The 19,027-nt window shown below is 29.0% G+C and overlaps 1 protein-coding gene across 1 annotated transcript in view; it reads left to right on the forward strand.

Annotated features, from left to right (window-relative positions):
- Nucleotides 1-318: 318 nt before the first annotated feature.
- The window catches only part of LOC129969564 (rhomboid-related protein 2-like), a 318,342-nt gene continuing 299,633 nt past the window's right edge, over nucleotides 319-19,027 (forward strand). Inside the window, exon 1 of the mRNA XM_056084189.1 lies at nucleotides 319-603. The gene's annotated coding sequence lies outside the window, so the exon portion shown is untranslated. The remainder of the gene's footprint in view (nucleotides 604-19,027) is intronic.

Here is a 19,027-nt window from a genome sequence, read left to right on the forward strand (position 1 = left end):
CCTCTGAATAGATGAAGTATTTGAAGGCATTATCTGTTAGTAACTTCATTTCGATTGCTTCTATATAAATTTAGCGATTTTCAGAAATCGTCGCAGAGAATAGACTTCCTGTGGTTTTGATCAAACTTTGAAATGCCTTTCGTTCTCCCCGCTTTTTCATTTCCTCCCTTGTCCACCCCGTATTGCCCAACCCTAGTATTCAATTTTCACCACCGAAAAATCGATTTAGCGATGGCGGCGCTGCAATCGGGCACCAGCGTTTGTTGCCAAATTGAAGACGAGATGTGTCCGAAAAACCCGATCAGTGGGCCGCTATGCCGTAGCCCAGAGAAGACGTGTCCTGACCGCTTTTAGGTGCGTGCTTGCCCATCCTCTCTAACGTGCTTCGGCTGAGTTGTGGTGAAACGACCCAGCACATCAACGTTCTTTTTTTGTAACAATTTTTTTTCATCCTGTCAGCAGACCACTTCTTCTTCCGCGTTTTATTCACGCCTGTGGGCAAACTTCAGACGATTTTGATAATTTATAACGAAAAGCTTTTCGGAAGACTATTCCATTGACGGTAACTGTCACCTACTCGGACCATGTGAGAGACTTCGAGAGGTGAGATGTTCTTTTTTGTTTTTTGTTCTTGTTCGTTTTTCTGCTATTGACGTGCCATCGGGTTGTATGTCGATGCGTGAGTCAGACATTCGTAGGCGGCGTTTTCCTCCCACTTCGAGCGCTGATTAAAATATATCCTCCACCCTCTTTCTATTCTGTGTCGGCATTCTTTTTTTTAAATTTTTGTTCGGCTGGAGTGTCACGAACTAGCTAATAAATGCTGGAAAACTGTATTATTTTGGATTTTAAGTTTCAATTTTGGCAACATTTTCAAAAATAATTTTTAGGTTTCTTTTTCTTTTTTTTTGGCATAGGAAACCGAAAATAATTTTATTTTTTAATTTAAAATTTTATTAATCATAGTTAATTTATATAATGTAGAAAAAGTTTTAAATAATAAATTTGTAAATGAATAAGTAATTTATTTTATAAATTATTTATGAATCTTAAAAAATAAATAATTTATTTTTTAATAAAGTTTGTTATTGATAATGAATGAATTTAAAAATAATTTGCAAATAAATGTAAATATTAGTAAAAATAAATTGAAAAATAATTAGAATGAAATAATAATTAAATTAAAAAAACATAATAGTTTTATCATATTGATTAAAATATTCAAAGTTATAAATTCAGCGCTTTTCTTAAATCGATATTTAGCGATTTATAATTATTCATCCATGCAAGTTTGGTTTACTGATTTGCTTTTTTAAAATGTTGTTCAAAATTAGCTTTCCGATTTTTATTAAAGTAAGAAACTCATTATATTTATTCAAAAAATAAATGGCAACATGCATATTTAAACTCATTTGCATTTTTTTGCTTTTTAAATATTATAAGTTAAATTATATAATACGTTTTACTCTGACATCAAGTTTAAAATAATAAATTATGCCTGAAGATATTTATCTGTATTTCTTTAAATTGACTTGAGCTGACTTACGGGGAAAGGATAATAAAGATTTGCATTAGTTTTCCTTGCTTGTTCTTCATTTAAATATATCTTTCAATAATTACACTTGGTAATATTACAAAAATGTTTGGTATCTATAAAAAAATTTGTTCAAGAATGGAATAACAAAGTCTGTTTTTTTAAATAGATAAACCACTTGTTTTTTAGTTGAAAAGTACTTGTTTCGCATATAAATTTAAACACGGTACGGTTAAAAATCTGAAATGAGATATTTCAAATTCCATTCTATCTTTTCCTTAATTTGATGAAAAAGTGCAACTAAAATTGAACATCAGGAGAAAAATATTAGCAAGCTTACATGTTCAATAATTTAAAAAATGATCCTATATTGTATTACGAAACAGAGCTCAGCTGAAAGTGTAATAATTTCAAATGGAACTATTTTCACTGACATGTCTGACATTTATAATTTAATTTGATGACAGTAGAGTTTAAAGAAAAAAATACTGTAAAATTTGGGAAATTGGAGTTTGATTTCCAATTTCTAGTTTCATTAAAATTTTTTATTTAAACTTATTAAGTTCAACACAGCGATGATCCGTTTTCTTTGATAAGTTTTTTCTCTTTCTTGTAGTAAATATTCTTCTACGGAATTCAAAAATCATATCTATGAGAGTTAACTAGATTATAGTTATTGAGTTTCATATTTTTTGATATTTCTGGTATTGTCTGAGGTTTTCTTTTGGCATCATTGTAAATTCTAAGTTATAAAACACAAAATTCTACATGGTATGCTTTTTGCCTTTCTTTTGTTTCAAGCTCTCGCAAGCAATCATCTAAACTTCTTTATTCAAGCCCTCAAATATTTTGATGTTCATTTACTGTAACTTTTTCGTTCCTATGGAGTAACAGCCTTTGTCGTTATATCCCTCAATATTTATATTCAAATTCGAGTATATGACATGCAATTTTATAAATAATTAAGATGCGTAAAACTGCAGAGAGTGACAAATGATTTTTAAATTTCTCTGTAAGCTAATTTTTTCTCTTAATTTATTAATTATTTTTTAAAAATGATATAGAATTTAATTAAGTATTGTTAATGACAATTTGGTGGAAAATATCAAAAAACCAATTTTATCTATTAGAAAATGTAACACTGAAGGCATAATATAATATTTATTGTGCATGGGCACATAGTTTTAATTCAATTAAAATTAACTGCTTCATTAATGGTAATGAAATCTGTGCATAAAATCTATCATCTATGCATAAGATCTAATTGAAAACGAAATCATATTCTTGGAATTATATATGTCCGTCTATAAACTGACTAATCCAAAAATGCAACGAACTATTTGATCAAAATTTGGTTTATAATCTTTTAGTTAGATTTGCAGATTTTTCTCTAATTTTGGGAGAATTCTTTCTGTAGGAAATCTGACTGTCTGTCCGTTCATGTTCTCTAGAACACAATAATTGAATTTGGAATTAGCTTTGTTTGCATATGAATTTATCATAAAAATTGTATCGTCTTATAATTAAATTTTGAACTTAAATCTGTCAAAGTTTTTACTACTTATCGGTCTGTATATTTGTGAATATTCCAAAACCGCTGTTACTTAGACAAATGAAATTTGGTATTTGTTCTCTTCCCCGACCAGACAGCAAATTAGCAATCCTGTAGATGGAATTGAATATACCCATATTCAGTTTTCTTCACTGGAGAATAAAGTACAAAACGCGTCATATTGTCTAGCAGGGAATATACGCCCCTCCCTCTCGGAATTAGACAGTCTCACGTATGTAATGTATTAACGCCACTATTTCACGTCATCAATGGATACTATGACATTACTTGCTTTCATTAACAATTGTTTGAATTCATTAATTTTCTTTCTACAAATATATATTAATATTATATAGATTTTTATGAAGGCACGAAAACAACATGGATGGATATAGTAACATGAATGGGTATGGATGTTAACATCTTTGAAAACAACTCAATTAACTAAAAGTGACATTTTTGTCACTTTTTAGCTGTTTAAACGTGTATTTGTTGAGTCTGACAAAGAGAATTCACTGTATATTCGGAGGTAATAAAAAGCTACTGAGATTCGTAGATCGTACGCCTGTCAAAGTGTTTTTGTCTCAAAATTGCAAAAGTTGATGAGAAGCCCAATATACAGTTTCGACAGACACAAAGTTTTCGCATCTTATTTTCCTTGCCTTTGTTGCTTAGTTAGCGGAGGGCGGATTATAAATTTTTAGTTCTCTCATTTATTCTAATCATAATCATCATGAGTGGATAGAATACATCATGTACGTAATACAGCGTAAAACACATTCAATTAGATGAAGCATCATTTTATTTGAAATGAAGATAGTTTTATTTTATTTTTATTGTTTATTTCGTTTCATTTTTTAAAATTTCGTTAGATTAGCTAAAGTAAAAAGATCAAAATAATAAGTTTAGTTTTCTAATGCGCGTTATTTTTTATGAAATATCACAATCAGAAAATTTGGCAGGAACGCATGTTATCAAAATTTTCGCGTTCGTAAAATCCTATGCGATTCCATTTAAGATGGCGATTGAAGTTTAATAAATTAATTAAGATAATTTAATTAAATAAGAGAAACAGAGCGATTTTTAAATTTTGATAATTTTCAATCTAATGCATTTCAGCTATGTTTTTTTTCAAAGATAAAAAAAAATCGTTTTCTGTTTTGGAACTTTAGGTGAAATAATTATTCGTTTGTATAGACGATTTTTCAAATCCTTTTAGTGGAAGTGCATATGTTTTTAAAATCAACTGAATGAAAATTAGATTGATTTTTAATTCAGAGAATATTTTTATGTGTTGTTATTTACTTTTCCCTTGTTTTGAATTTACTTGTAAAGAAATATCGGACAAAATATCTTTTCCCCCCTTTTAAACAATTTATGGCGTCTTTGCATTTTGTGAGAAGATAACGAAATTGTGTACATTAATTTGCTTAACTGCATTGCACATTCTTTATACGCATGCAAATGTAATTTCAGAAATATAAATGATAGAAACATTATTATAATATGCTGTATATGATGAAGTGGTGACGTATATTAAATAAGTAAAAGAAAAAAAAAGTCATGACGTCAATTCTCATTTCGAGTGATCCGATTAGCTGAAAAGAATGAACCTCAGTAGAAAGTAAAAACTTTTGGTCAAAGTTAAAATTAAGAAATGAAACATTTCTAGATTTGCATTTTGGACATTTGATCTTTATTACTGTTTTTGGTTGCGAAATACAAATGATATATTCTTATTTATTGCTGTCTGAAAAACAAGTGTGTTGCTGTCTGTTTATCTTTATCATTTTATGTCTATGTCTGCATTTGTAAAAGTCTTTGGATTTAGAAGTACCCGTTATTGCATAAACATGTTTTAAAGAGTAAGAATATGCACCTTTTGTCAAATGCATCATAATTAATAATTATAATTAATTAAGAAAGAATCAAACGGGCATATTTCCGTAATGATTTTCAAAAATATTATTAAAAAATAAGCATTGCAATTAAAAAAATTATTTTTTCAATTATGTTGATTTAGTTGCCGTGTTCTAAGAATAATAAATAAATGAATCGTTTAAATATGTCATAATTTTTCTTCTTTCTTTCTTTTTTATCCCTAGTTAAGACCATTATTGAGTCTTAACACACATGTAATGAATGTTCGCATTTTTAACACATTAACACTGTCACCAAAAATGCATCATAATTAGATATAAAATTGTCTGGAATCTAACAATACTTCAAATGTCTCATGGATTGTTTATTGTATCGATATTTGAAAATATTTGATGGCCGAATAGTTAGAGTTCTGGTCTTCTATACCAAGGGGCATAAATTAGAATCAATGAATATTATTTAATGATTTCCATAATTATTTTGATTATTTAAATTTCCCTGATGGAACATTTTAAAACAAGGGCTCATGAACTGTGGGTAACGACTTACTGGCAAATTGCTAGTCAGTTTACGGTGTGTTATAATAAGATCTTAAATATATACACTTCTCCCCATAATTTGCAAAAATGTGATTTGTATTTAAAGTATTCGACAAAAAAAAAGCGCAATATGCAAACAAGCAATTCGTGTATCCTATGAGCTCATCCACCTAATCAGAAACTGTTTTTCGCTATGAATATTAAATTCATTTTGTGTACATATTAAACAATTTGAAAGAAATCTACAAATTCGGATTAGAGATCATATGCCAAATTTCATTCGTCTAACTCAAAGCGTTTTTGAGTTATCATGTTCACAGACAGGAATTATTCCAAGAAACGGTTTTCGAAATCAGGGAGGTAGGAAATTTCAGATTTTGTAGATTTTTTAAATTGGGAACAAAATTCATTTAGAGAAATGCTGTCTATCCAGCTACAAAACATGATAACTACGAAACGAAGGGAGGTAAATGGATAAAATTTAATGCACAGATTTATCATCTAAAGTGTAGATATATATATATCAAATTTGAAACGCATATGCATGTAAACGCGATAATTCAAATTCAAATGTCATAATAAATATAACTGCAATGACTTAAACAAATATATGAAATTTGGTTTGTGGTTTTTTTTTTGTGACTACAATTGTTATACGTCAAATTTCGGTTTTAATCAATCGGGAAAAAGGCATTTTGTTCACTTGGGTTTCTGGTGCTGTTGTGTTAGCCGCATCAAAGCGATTAACTATAAAAAAATCCTCTGAGTTCGCACTTTAATCAATTGATTAGCGACTGTCTAGGATTGAATCTCTTTAAAACTACGACATTAGAATATAGACAGAGCGACCTTCTATGTTCTAGCCGTTATTAGCGAGACTTGTTGGGGTAACTTTCTACGTCCCAGCCAGTTGAAGGGTTAATAATCTCTTTCGTAACGACTGTTCGCCAGATTCTATTGATAACACATAAGTAGATTTATAAAAGTATACGAAAAAGAAATACTTTCTTTACTTCTTGAAAGAAAAAGAAAAAATTCCCATATCATCCACCTGTCGTAATTTTCTATTGAATAATTTAAAAGTGTTTCAGTCTCTAATCTGGAACATCGTATTATGAAATGTTTAAAAAATGATTAATCTATTTTTATTTCATTTCTTTAACTTTTTGAACTAAAAAATTATACAAAAATGAAAATAACTTTACTGAAGAGCTAATTTGTTTTAAGTTTTAACGCATTATAAAGATGGATATTGTGTACATAATATCATGCATCGAAGAAAAGTGTTAAAATTTCAAAAAATTATTAAAAAAATCTATTTAATATTTTAGAAAAACCCTTTTATACTGAACACTTACCTCCGAAGTAATTACATACCAAATTAAGTAGCTTTACTTTAACGATATGCACTTCAAAGCACTTCGCACTACTTTTAATAAGTGCCCCAATTTGCAAATAGTATGACAGTTTTTATTTATTACAACATTAAAAACCAGCGATAATGATCTTCTTGAAACTTCTTTTCATACTCTTCAATTATGGTCTTATTTTTACCCCCCCCCCCTCCCCATTAAAAATTATGAATCCTGGGAACGATTGCAAATGCCTCGTTTGACATTTGCGAACGGTAGTTACGAAGTATTGATCACTGCGGGAATCTAACATTTTTTAGCGAATCAGTCATACAAATATATATTTTTAAAGCATTTTTGCCGATCAAAAGAAACATGAAACCAAAATTTAGCATGAGATTATAGTTGTTATAAGATGACATACCAAAATTCCTTATTTAAGTCATTCCGTTTATGAATTATTGCGTTTACATGCATACAAAAGCACAGGCCGACAGACAGTCAGTCTTTTGACATATTGATTGGGTTCAAAATTCGATAAGAATCTATATTTTATATGCTAAGTTTTCTTACCAAATTTTATTTATCTAGTTCTTTGCGTTTTAGATTTATCGAGTTCATTTGCATTTGAACAGCCAAGTGGACAGACAGACTTCCTAAGAATGGATTTCGTTCAAAACATGACAAATCTACTAATCTGGTCGCAATTCCTTATACCAAATTTCATCAATCTATCTCAAAGCGTTGAGTTGTGTTTGAAGAAAACAGACATAATGCCAAAAATACGTGTTTTCGAATTCAGGAAGGTCTGAAACACGGAGATTTGCTCAAATCTCGAGTTCTTATTCTTTGATGAATAGAATATTTCCTTTATACTTCATAAACGAGATATATAAGAAACACTTTTTGAACAATTGCCAATTTTTTTGATGTCAAATTTGCTTTAAACATATTTAATTTCAATTCAAGATGAGTAATAATATAATGAATACCTGAAAAAAAAATTCATTATTTCTTCGCCTCTATCTGCATTCTTTCTGACATAGCACAGACTTTTCTTATTTCATTTTATGACAATGTACGAATACTTAACAGACTCGCATACCACAGTGTTGAGATATACCGGTTTATATGCTACAGACGGGAAAACAGCTCATGCTATTGGTTTCCAAAAAATCCGCCGAAGTCAAAAGGTTAATAGTCATCCCTCCGATGGGTGGAAGGCATTTTCTCTCCACCTACGCCTGGGGAGGTACACCCATGTCTAAATTAACTGCATTTTGTGTATCTCTTTTTATTGGTTATTTTTTTGGGAGCGTGTTTTTATTTCCTTCCACCTATCACCATAGTTACATCGATTCCACTTCTGCTTGTGTTTCTCTTTTTTTATTTATTTATCAGGTAAAATGAATAGCAATTCATGCATGTCTCCTTTCACGTTCAATAGATTTGAAAGGTGTTCAGTACTTTGAAGGAAGGAATCATAATGGTCTAAGATGGTACAATATTAATAAGTTTCGTTCTCAAAATAGAATAATGGGATATATTTTTAGCTATAGCATAATGTCAGCAGCCTTCTGTGACCATCTGTTTGACAATATATTAATAATATTAATTTAGTCATTTTAGTTTGACGAAAGACATCTTATTAAAGTTTTATGATAAAAAAATAATGAAAAAATGAATGATACAAAATAATTGAAGTATTTTTTAAAATTAAATTTGAACAATAAACTTTGATCATTATCAACTTTTATTCATATTATCGTAACTAGCCACCTTTGACGACCAGCTGGTTCGCCTGTGATATTGGTTATATCTAATTTCATTTGAATCTTTTACATACAACTTCATATCAGTGTTTCTGTCAAATCATCAGACATTAAAACTGTCTTATTTTAATTGCTTTATACATGTTCTCTTCATTGCGTATATTGTTATTGTTGTTTCTAATGGCACTTACCATGGACAAGGTCGCTGACGAAGTCAACGATTTTAAGCCAAGGGAGCGTCTCTTGTTTTAGTAGCGCCAACTAGGGCCAAGAGTACGTCTATCTTCTACGTCTTCTTCGTCTATCTTCTTATTCTCACATATTGCTTGTTCACTTTTTATTAATATTGTTAATTACCTAGATATTAAACGGAATTCTTCTCTTTTAGCTTTCAACAATGGAAGAAAATAACACGATTACAAGTTTAATGAAGCAAGGCTAACGGTTTGAATCTCCAAGACAACAATATAATCAATTTTTGAAAATTAATAAAAAATTTTTTAAAAAAATTGTCTGAATTTGAAAAAAAATGTGCGAATATTAAATTAGTATCATTGAAATATCATTGCAATTTTTTTAAAATTTTAAGTGACGTAAAAATTATTTTTATGTTATACTATTTTCGGGAATTATAGAAACTCAAAAATTCAGCTTAGTTTTTAGTTAATTAGTTTAGCTTCTAATTAAAATTTCAAAAAACTCGCACCAAGGTGCAAAGTATATATGTATACTTTCCAAAGTATAAATAAGCCGTAGCCAGCTCTAGGACAAAAAATAGAATGCCAATCCACGCAGAAAACTCCAAGACACACATTCATTCATCTTATTCATTATTATTAGTTGAGATTATAATTTTATTATCTTTTTGTTATGATAAAAGGAAGTTCGGCAAAGTTAATTTACGTGACGAAATTAGTCTTATTAATATATCTGTTGCCACTCCTAATAAATTTTATACTTTGTGTTTATTTTATTTTAGAGTTTACGTTGCATCTTATTCTAGCTTGGAATCTTTAAATCCAGTTTTGATTTAAGTAGAATATGTTGTGTTTGCTTTAAGGATAGAATTTTGCACGTTACGTTATTTCATCTCTTTGATGTACGGATCATTTCATCAATTTCAGTCTATTTCATCTGTAAATACTCTCATCAATCTCTATCATCATTGTGTAAATAGCCTCATGAAATTCTCCGTCTTTTGTTCTGCAAAAATAAACTGATTCCAAAACGAAAGTAGAGGTCCGAGTCATAACAATATCTATCTCCGTCGACCATACATTCGACATGGCTATTTGTATAGTCATGCCGATCAATTTTGATGATATAAATCTTATCAAAATAAAAGAAAGCACTATTTTATAATTGCATTATCAGATAAAGCTATTTAATTGATTACCTATGCATGAAAAGGGACGAAATTAATTTGCTAATAAAACTGGTGAAATCAGTCAAGTCGTTGAGGTTGCGGTCTGTTTTAAGATTTCATTATGCGACATCTCTGGAAATTGGGGGGGGGGGGAGAGGAGAAGGCAGGAGATAATTGCTGACTTATCTAAATGCCATATTATATATGAAATAAAAATTGACGAAATCGATGCAGTGGTTGTAGCTGATATATTTTGTTATGTTATGTTAGTTAATTTTTCCCATAAAATTGTGCAACGAAATAGAATTTAAATTTTTTTTTGAGAAAATAAGAAGATGTGTGGTGAAGCGGTCGTTGATAATGTATTTAGGAATCATGAGTTTCCATATAAAATAAAGATTGGCGAAAAAACGGACCAATGAATGTCGCTAGAGGGCGAACCAGTCCCTTGGTTTTCATAATAATTTTAAATATGATGGGAATACTATTTCTAATGTGTATCGTTACAGGTAACGTAAGTAAAGATATGTCGAGACTTACAATGAATATCGTTCCAGTTCATACAACAAAAAATATTAATATAGAATACACTCCCGAATATCTGGCCTGGTGGTGGAAGGGTAGGCCGGATTAAAAAAAAGCCGGATAGGCGGAGTTCTGTGAACTCATTTCTTTGTTCTTGTTCTAACAAATTCTTTGTTCTTGTAATAACAAGTTTTTATACCAAAACTCACTGTTATAACGTATTTTCTCATTTATAGAGTATTAAGCCCTCCATTTATCTTAAACCCCGTAGAATGTGAATTTACGAATATTGTACCTATTGTGCAGTTATAATCATGAACAGCGGCAACATCTGAGGTCCATTATGCATTGACGAAATAATGAACAACGAGCAGAACGCTGCTCTTTTCCTGTCACAACTTGTATTTTGCCTACGACAAGTGGGAAGATCGTAGCCTACGCCCGCTGCCAATGCCTTGCCTTCTTAAATTAATTACGATAAAAGGGAACTAGGCCGGATAGTACGGAAGCCGGATGGTCATGAACAGGATACACAGGAGTGTAGTGTCATTTTAATAGAAATTTTGTGACTTGATTTTTTAAAATTTCTAATTATTTATAAATCTTTTCTATATTCTTTAAATCTATAGAAATTCTTGGATTCCTAAAAAATCTGTATTCCAAATTCTATTTAAATTCTTACGTTCCTAAAATAATCTACATTGTAAGATGTATTAAAATTCTTAACTACATACAATTAGTTAAGAAAGCTTTTATTTCTTCATTCGATTTCCTCTATAAATATAAAATCTATACCTAACCCCATGCAATGTAGGTAATCGAGATATAATGGATTATGGAGAAATTAATGAAATTCATTGTTCATATTTGAAATCAAAATCCAATGAAGTTCAGGTGCCTTAATTTTACAAATATTTGCCTGTAAATTTTGGAAACATTATAATAAACCATACGACACTATTCTTATGTCGGAAGTACTTAACTTGTGTAGGCAGTTATGTTTACTTATGGAATTATCAAAGATAAGAATATGTGCTGTTTTTTTGGCCCGTTTGTAACATTATTGGCGCAAATCTTGATGAAACAGCTCTTGATAATGCCGTTGGAATAAGATTGGATATGTTTGAAGAATGAGATGGACTAAAAAGATTGTGGATGCTATATTCTGGAGTGCTGTTAACCATTATTATTTAAACCATCAGAAATGCTCTCTCCACGATTTCTTGTTTATTTCTACATTATGTTTTATCCTTTTGGATCTTTTCCCACTAAGATATTAAGTCTAATATTTGATGCACAATTGTTGTGCCAAGACAGCAAATCACATACCATTTGTCTTGCTTTCAGTGCTTTTCTTTGGCGTGCTTTACAGAGCAAGATAGAAGGGTAGAGGTAACTGTTTAGGGATTTTGCAATAACTGGGAACCACGAAGTCACGAGATTTTTTGAGGTATTTTTTAAAAAAATTGTGCTTTCTTTAATTTAAAAAAGTCGTTACTCGAATGTATTAATCAAGTATTTTTTTAAATTTCGGATATTGTTCTAACTACATTGCTGTCGAATATGTATATTTGAATAACACTCCATCCTTTTTATCTGCTCGAGTTCAAAATTCGATGCAGATCCACAATTTTGGTCTCATAATCTAGTGCAATTTTTTTCCTTCTAATTCTCGCATTCGTATATACATAAACAAATAAGCAAACAGAATGTATATGCATTCTCGAATTTAGACCAAAAGTAAATATCTTTCTACAATTTTCATGCAATGATCACATGTTAAAATTCATGCATTTTGCTTACAGTAATTTTGATTTATCGCGTTCACATATACGAGAATGAGATTGCATATCAACAATTAGCCTTATGATGAATTTGATCATAAAATTGATACTCATTCACAATTCTGCTGATAAAACTGTATGTTGATTTTCTTTTGAAAATCAACATCTGGTTTATTGGCAGAATGAATGTGCATCCAACCATTTCTTTGAGGTATATCAGCATATATGCAACCAACCATTTAGTTGCAATTTTGAGTTATAGTGTTGACACATAGGCCGGGATAACCTGGTTGGTAGAGCATTGCATCCTTTAAGTTGTGAGTTTGAACCCCGCCGGCCGAAGACTCTCCGTGTGTGTGGTGGCTGGCGCACGTATAAATATGTCGTGATCCCAAAATCCACCATGTCGAGAGTTATGCCACTGGGGGTACTGGTTCAGAGGAGAGCGTTTTCTGATTCAGGTCTAAATTATGATCTGCGGATGAGTGAATGAAATACATGAATGAAGTCCGCCCATTAAAAAGGGTTGTGACACGTGAGTAGCTAAGTCGTACTCTTGGCCCTAGTTGGCGCTACTGAATAAACAAGAGACGCTCACTCGGCTTAAATCGTTGACAGATAACTGTCAACGGGCTTGTAAAGTGTCATGAGTCACAACACAACAACAACAGTGTTAACACATGCATATAATTGGGCAAACACATAACTTTTCGTTCATGGATTCCGTCGAAATTTTCATAGAGATAAAGAATCCTGATGTTACGGTTACTATTAAATTTCATCCATCTTATTTGTTGAGTTTTTGAGCTGTCAGATAATATTGACAGATTTGACAGATAATAGTTAGACAGACATAAATACGAAAATTGTTTTTTCAGATTCAAAAAGGCATAAAAGGTGGAGATTCAAAAAAATCACGAGACTGAATATTTTGTTGACTGCAATAATTTATCTTCCTATTCTTTGTAAATGAGAAGGCAAAAGTTTGTTGCTTGATATGTTCATTAGTAATGAATTCTTTATTCGCTACTGTCGAGCTGGTTCCGGACACGCTTAATAGTTTATGTAACAACAATTTGGCCTACTTTCCCTAAAAAAATTGCCAGGAAGGCAGTCATTTCTCATATAAGTCAGGCTTTTATTTTAATGCTCCAAGTCTGTTTTGGCTCATAGACAAGGGTTAGAAATCCGTGGTCTAGTGGAATTACAGCCATCACTATTCTTGTAACATTCTTGATATAGAATGAATGTCTGCAGTGTATTGATTCCTGCTTCTTTCTAAGATTTCGAAGATTTTTTACTTCTGCGTATTGAAGAAAAAAAAAAATAATGTAGGTAATAAAAATTTCCAGTCCTAAAGTTATCGAATGGAATGTTATCTAAAATATTTTGTCGGACGAACAATTTATTGATAGTTTAGAATAGATCTGAAATGCTTTCCATCTTAGCATTTTAGGAAGCCGCTGTTATTTAATTCTTTCTTATTGATATTAAAGTGAAATTTTCAAGTTTGTTTTCAAATCAAGAGAGTATTTAGCACTTCGTTTTTTCCATACACGACAAGTAAATTTTTAATGTGAAGATATTTTAAGTTTGCGCTACTTAAAAATTTCTTAATAGTGATTCGTAAATCCTGCTAAATGCTTTACAGGGCAGATCGTTAGACCTATATTACCCGTCCACATTTAGTTTGTAATTATTTCTTGTGCAGTTGGTTAGAGTCTATCGAAATTGTAAATAATTTTTTTCTTAATTTAAAATTATTCGAGACTTTTAACATTTTCCCTCAATAATTTTGCAGAATCTTATTGAAAAAAAGCTATTTTTACTACACTTTTAAGCTTTTTAGGGATTTCTTAAATTTATTAATGCACAATTTTTTTTAATTGAAAGTAAACCTTTCAGAATTCATAAAGCAATGATTTATTTAATTGATTTTTACTTTACATTCTCTATTATGCGTTCGCTCAGAAATCTGTTTAAATGTGGAATCAGATTTTTAAATATAATCTTTAATTCAAAAATTAATAAATTTAATTTTCAAAAAATATTTAATTATCAAGATGTATATCCGAAAATCTGTTTTCAAATTTGATGGAAGTATCTCTCGTATTTTTTTTATACAGTTTTATGAATTTTTAAACTTAATGCAGAAAGTGCGGTAGTAGTATTGTTAAAAAACCCCAAATAGTTAAAATAAATAATGCCTTTGAACAGGTTAACATAATCATGCTACAATATTCAGTCTAAACGTTAAAATTTCCTTGTCATTCTCTCAGAAATATTTAAATTATCCAAAAATATGTTATAAAATTTTGATAATTTTTATTTTATTAGTTATTGATACTGCATAATTTCTTCAGTTATTAAATAATAAATTATTTTATTGAAATTACCTTGAATGAAATAATAATCTTTCACACAAATATATTTTCTTTAAAATAATTTTATATAATATTTAATATTTCTCCTTAAAGGTAATCAAACAATATTAACAGAATTTTAATGTCCTTTCATTCCGTTATGAAATTATTAAAAATCTAACTGAAATTAAAAAGAAAATGTTTCTTAATAATCATCCACTAAGAAATATCTGGGTACTAAATTCGATTTCTATAGGTCCAAACATTTGTTTTGTAGAATGAGAATTTTGAATTATTTTTTATTTTGTAAATTGTTTTACGGTTTTATTTATTTGCAGATAGCAAGCCTTCCTATAAACATTATCATGTTAAAACCTCTAGTGATGCCAAATTTGAAAATGAAATTTTCATTGTAATATGTAGAAATGATCAAAAACTGCAAAGGATTTTATGTAATGTTGTGTTCTATCGAAAACCAACACCTAATGTTAAAAATCACGCTCCTTAATAAATAAAAATGCAATTTATTTTTACGTGCTTTCTGTTATCTAGAGAAAAACGTATGAGAGAAACTAAGTGAAGCTTTTTAATGTTAGAATTATGATAATTATACAAAAGGAAGAAAAAAAATGATTGAATTTATTCATGTAAAATGATTTTGCTTTTCATTTTTGAGAGAGAATATAAAAAAGGAGAATTTACACTTTTTTAAATCTTATTTTTCTTACAAATTCCGGAGTATTTTTTATTTGTCAGAGTGACAAATAAAATTTATTATTTGTCACTTTTATTATGTGAAAATAAAATAAAATGAAAAGATGATTTTAATTAAGATATAAATGTTGTCAACAAGATATTGAATGATTTTTCATGTTCCTTTTTTATAAATTTTTTTAAAAATATTTGGAAAATTTTAAACATTATGTTTAAGGAATTTATTTCGTTACAAATTACTGAGAAAATAATTAAAAAAAAATTCGTCAAACGATTATTAGGAATTTAATAATCATTAATCTTTAAATGTTAAATGAAATATTTTTGTTGAATGTTTTTTGCTACAGTTATTTTTGTGTTGAGTTTGAAAAAAAAATAATTTTGCTTTTATGTATTTATTTTTTTGGAAATATTTTAGGAGAGAAATTTATTTATTTGATTTCTATCTATAAAAATTTATTCATTTTAATTAAGTTGTACATTTGCTTGAATTTCATTATAAAATTTTATTCCCTTGAATATTACTTATTATCTAAAAATTAGAAATATGAGTATTACAGGTTCTGTTTCCTAAGCATGCTTAATTTCAGGTGCTGATTCTGAGAGAATTTTTGATGACAAGCTTTCGACTAGAATTTGTTATTACTATTAGATTGTTTTATTTACATAATGATGCATGCGTGTTAGCAGTCTATAAATGTCTATGATAAAAAAGCAGGTGTTTTGGTCAGCGCCTGAAAAAACACATAAATGAGGGGAAAAAATCACGCGCTCTCCTGCTTCTGTTGATTCGATGTTAAGATTGTATAATCGTACTTTCTGAAATACTGATTAATCATCTGCTTCTTTATTACGTTTCAAATGAATCCTTGCCCGAATATAAACAAGTTAAAAGAAGTTAGAATTAATGAAGATTTTGCGTTTTTAATAGTGGAAAAAATGTTTATAATGAATTTTCTTTTCATGAAATAGAGACAAAAAATTGTAAGATTAGAAGCTAAAAATAATATTTTAATGAAAAATTGCATTTTATATCTGTCGTATCTAACACACAATCATAGTAATATATGATTTTCAATTGAATTTAAATTAAATTTATATCTGTCATAAAAAATTACATTTTATATCTGTCATATCTAACATTTAATCGTAGTAATATATGATTTTCGATTGAATTTAATGTGTTAAATCCTCTAAAAGATAAACTAAATCTTTATAACAATGAATTTTTTTAAATAAATGCTTAGTTGACTGACTTATAATACTGTTAATATACAAATGTTTTCAATACGAATTTCATATCGTCTTTAAACTTTTAATCATAATAATTTATGAAAACGCGATGAATTAATATTGTTATATTTTTTATGCTTTTCTATTAGATTTTAAACTAAAATTTAAAAGATGTATGTTCGCAACTGACATTTTAAAATTTTAAACTTTTATTAGCATTCTAAAAGTTTAATCTTATCGGGATAGTTTGTTAATTAAAAGTGAAAAATGCTGTTTCTTAGTGAAAAAAACTCAATTTTCTTTATAATTTATAAATTTAATGACTAAAAACAATGTTCTACTGTATTAAAATATCACTGCTTGAAAATATCAGACAAGTTGCTTCTGCCTTTTTTCGTTTACGTTTCTTAATGATTTTATTTGTTTTTTTCCCCATTGTTAATTGAAATACTTTAATTCAGGTGATTGAAGTTTTACTCTACTTTATATTAACATTGTTTCTAAAATTTCCGAAAATGTTGATACTAAAAGTAGTTAAAAATATTTTAAATAAGTCTAAGCTCAACAAAATTGAAGCATGCCATTGTATTTAACCACTGAACCTTACGAAAACTATCATTTTAATTTTCTTTACACAAAGATATGTCTTTCGATTCTCATAATAAAACAGTGCGATGAAAAAAAACATAAATATTTGTACTAGTATATAATTGCATTTAAGTAAGTAAGCATCGATGTTTTAATAAGATCCAACAAAACTTTTACGCAGTTCGACACTAGAATTCAATTAAATCGTTTACGCAATGTTAACGCGTAATCTGTTGCAACAGTTTCTTTTCTTTCAGGAAACTAATGTCAAAAACTCTTCTTTCTTATCGCAACGACACGACAAATGGGATTAGAATTACTGAGAATCATTATGATTTCTCAGAAGAAATCGAAAGTACCATGGTTGCAGTTAATATCACATTTACTTCGAAAAAAAAAGGAAAAACTAAATATTTTTCTTGATGGTTTCAATTTTGATTTTTCAATGAACTCTTAAATAGTTATGATTACAGGGAGAAATTTTTGAATTTTCTGTGGCTGCAATTTCAATATTTGATGTGGAAAAAACAATTATACTTTGCATAATGTTTAAAAATTTCATTAAAATTCCTAGCTTGTACTGAGATTATATTTAAATTACTGCTACTAATATTTTAAAGATAATATAATCCTTTTAAAATCATAAATTAAAATGCATTATTTTGGAAGCATGTTTGAAAGTTAAAAAGCCGTGAATTAATTTTCTAGATTATGAGTTTTAAGCGTTTTGTTTTTAACAAGTACAGAATTTTTTTAAAGAGAAAATCTTATTTTTTCACATTTTTATGTTCATATTTTTCAATTTTTCCCAGTATTATGTACAAGAAGAAAGGCATTCTAATCGTCAAAAAATCCAACCTCGAGACTTTGGTGAATCTACGAGTTTACATTTTTATTATTTACCAATCCATAAAGTAGATTTTTAGAATTTCACCTGTCCGTCCATTTGTTTGTGGCAAAGATAACTTAAAAATCCATTGAGCTAGAGCGATGAAATTTGGTATGTTGTCTTAATATCGAATTGGTAAATTTCTGTCATAATATGAACGAAACCAATTGAAAGATACGCATTAATTCAAAAACACAAAGATCTGTGTAGATGAAATTTGGTGCACAAATTTATCACTAGAATTGTTGATGTTTGCTGAATTTTCGACTAAATCTGAAAAAGTAAGGGAAAAGACTTTGATGATCTCTGTATTCGTACATATATAGCTAAAAAAACTCAACGATTTAAATAAATAAAATTTGAATTACTATGTTATTGCTAAAATTATAAATATGTGTCAAATTTATACAATCGAGGAAAACGAAGTGCATATTCATTTTTCTCTTTTATATTATTAATAAGTAGAAAATGTACGTCGTATTACGCTATTACACTGCAAAGAGGCATTCACACTTTTGAGACACTCAAGAGGTTGCTGACTCCTTGCTTATATTATTCCACCTTTGGTATGTATTCAGGGGTTGTAGAAAAGAATAAAAGGAAAAAACTGAAAAGAAAGTGCTAGATTTTCTAGGTTCACGAAAAGTTTAAAAGGGAGCTCACTGTCGCTGATTTTATGTATAACAGTCTATATTTTATATGCTATTATGTAGAATTATTAATGAATAAAATCTTTTTTTCTGTTTAAATAAAAGCTGCATTTTGGGTATTTACAGAAACAAAATTATAATTTATATTGTCATTTATCTTAGATACATGCAAAGTATTCGCTCCTATTGTAGCATATTGATTAGTTTACAAACCGCTAGTGATGTACATATAGGTCTGGATGAAAAAAAAATTATGCTTTGAATGATGAGAAGAATGATAGTTTA

This window comes from Argiope bruennichi, chromosome 5, assembly GCF_947563725.1.
Source record: "Argiope bruennichi chromosome 5, qqArgBrue1.1, whole genome shotgun sequence".
In the NCBI taxonomy this organism is placed as follows: Eukaryota; Metazoa; Arthropoda; class Arachnida; order Araneae; family Araneidae; genus Argiope; species Argiope bruennichi.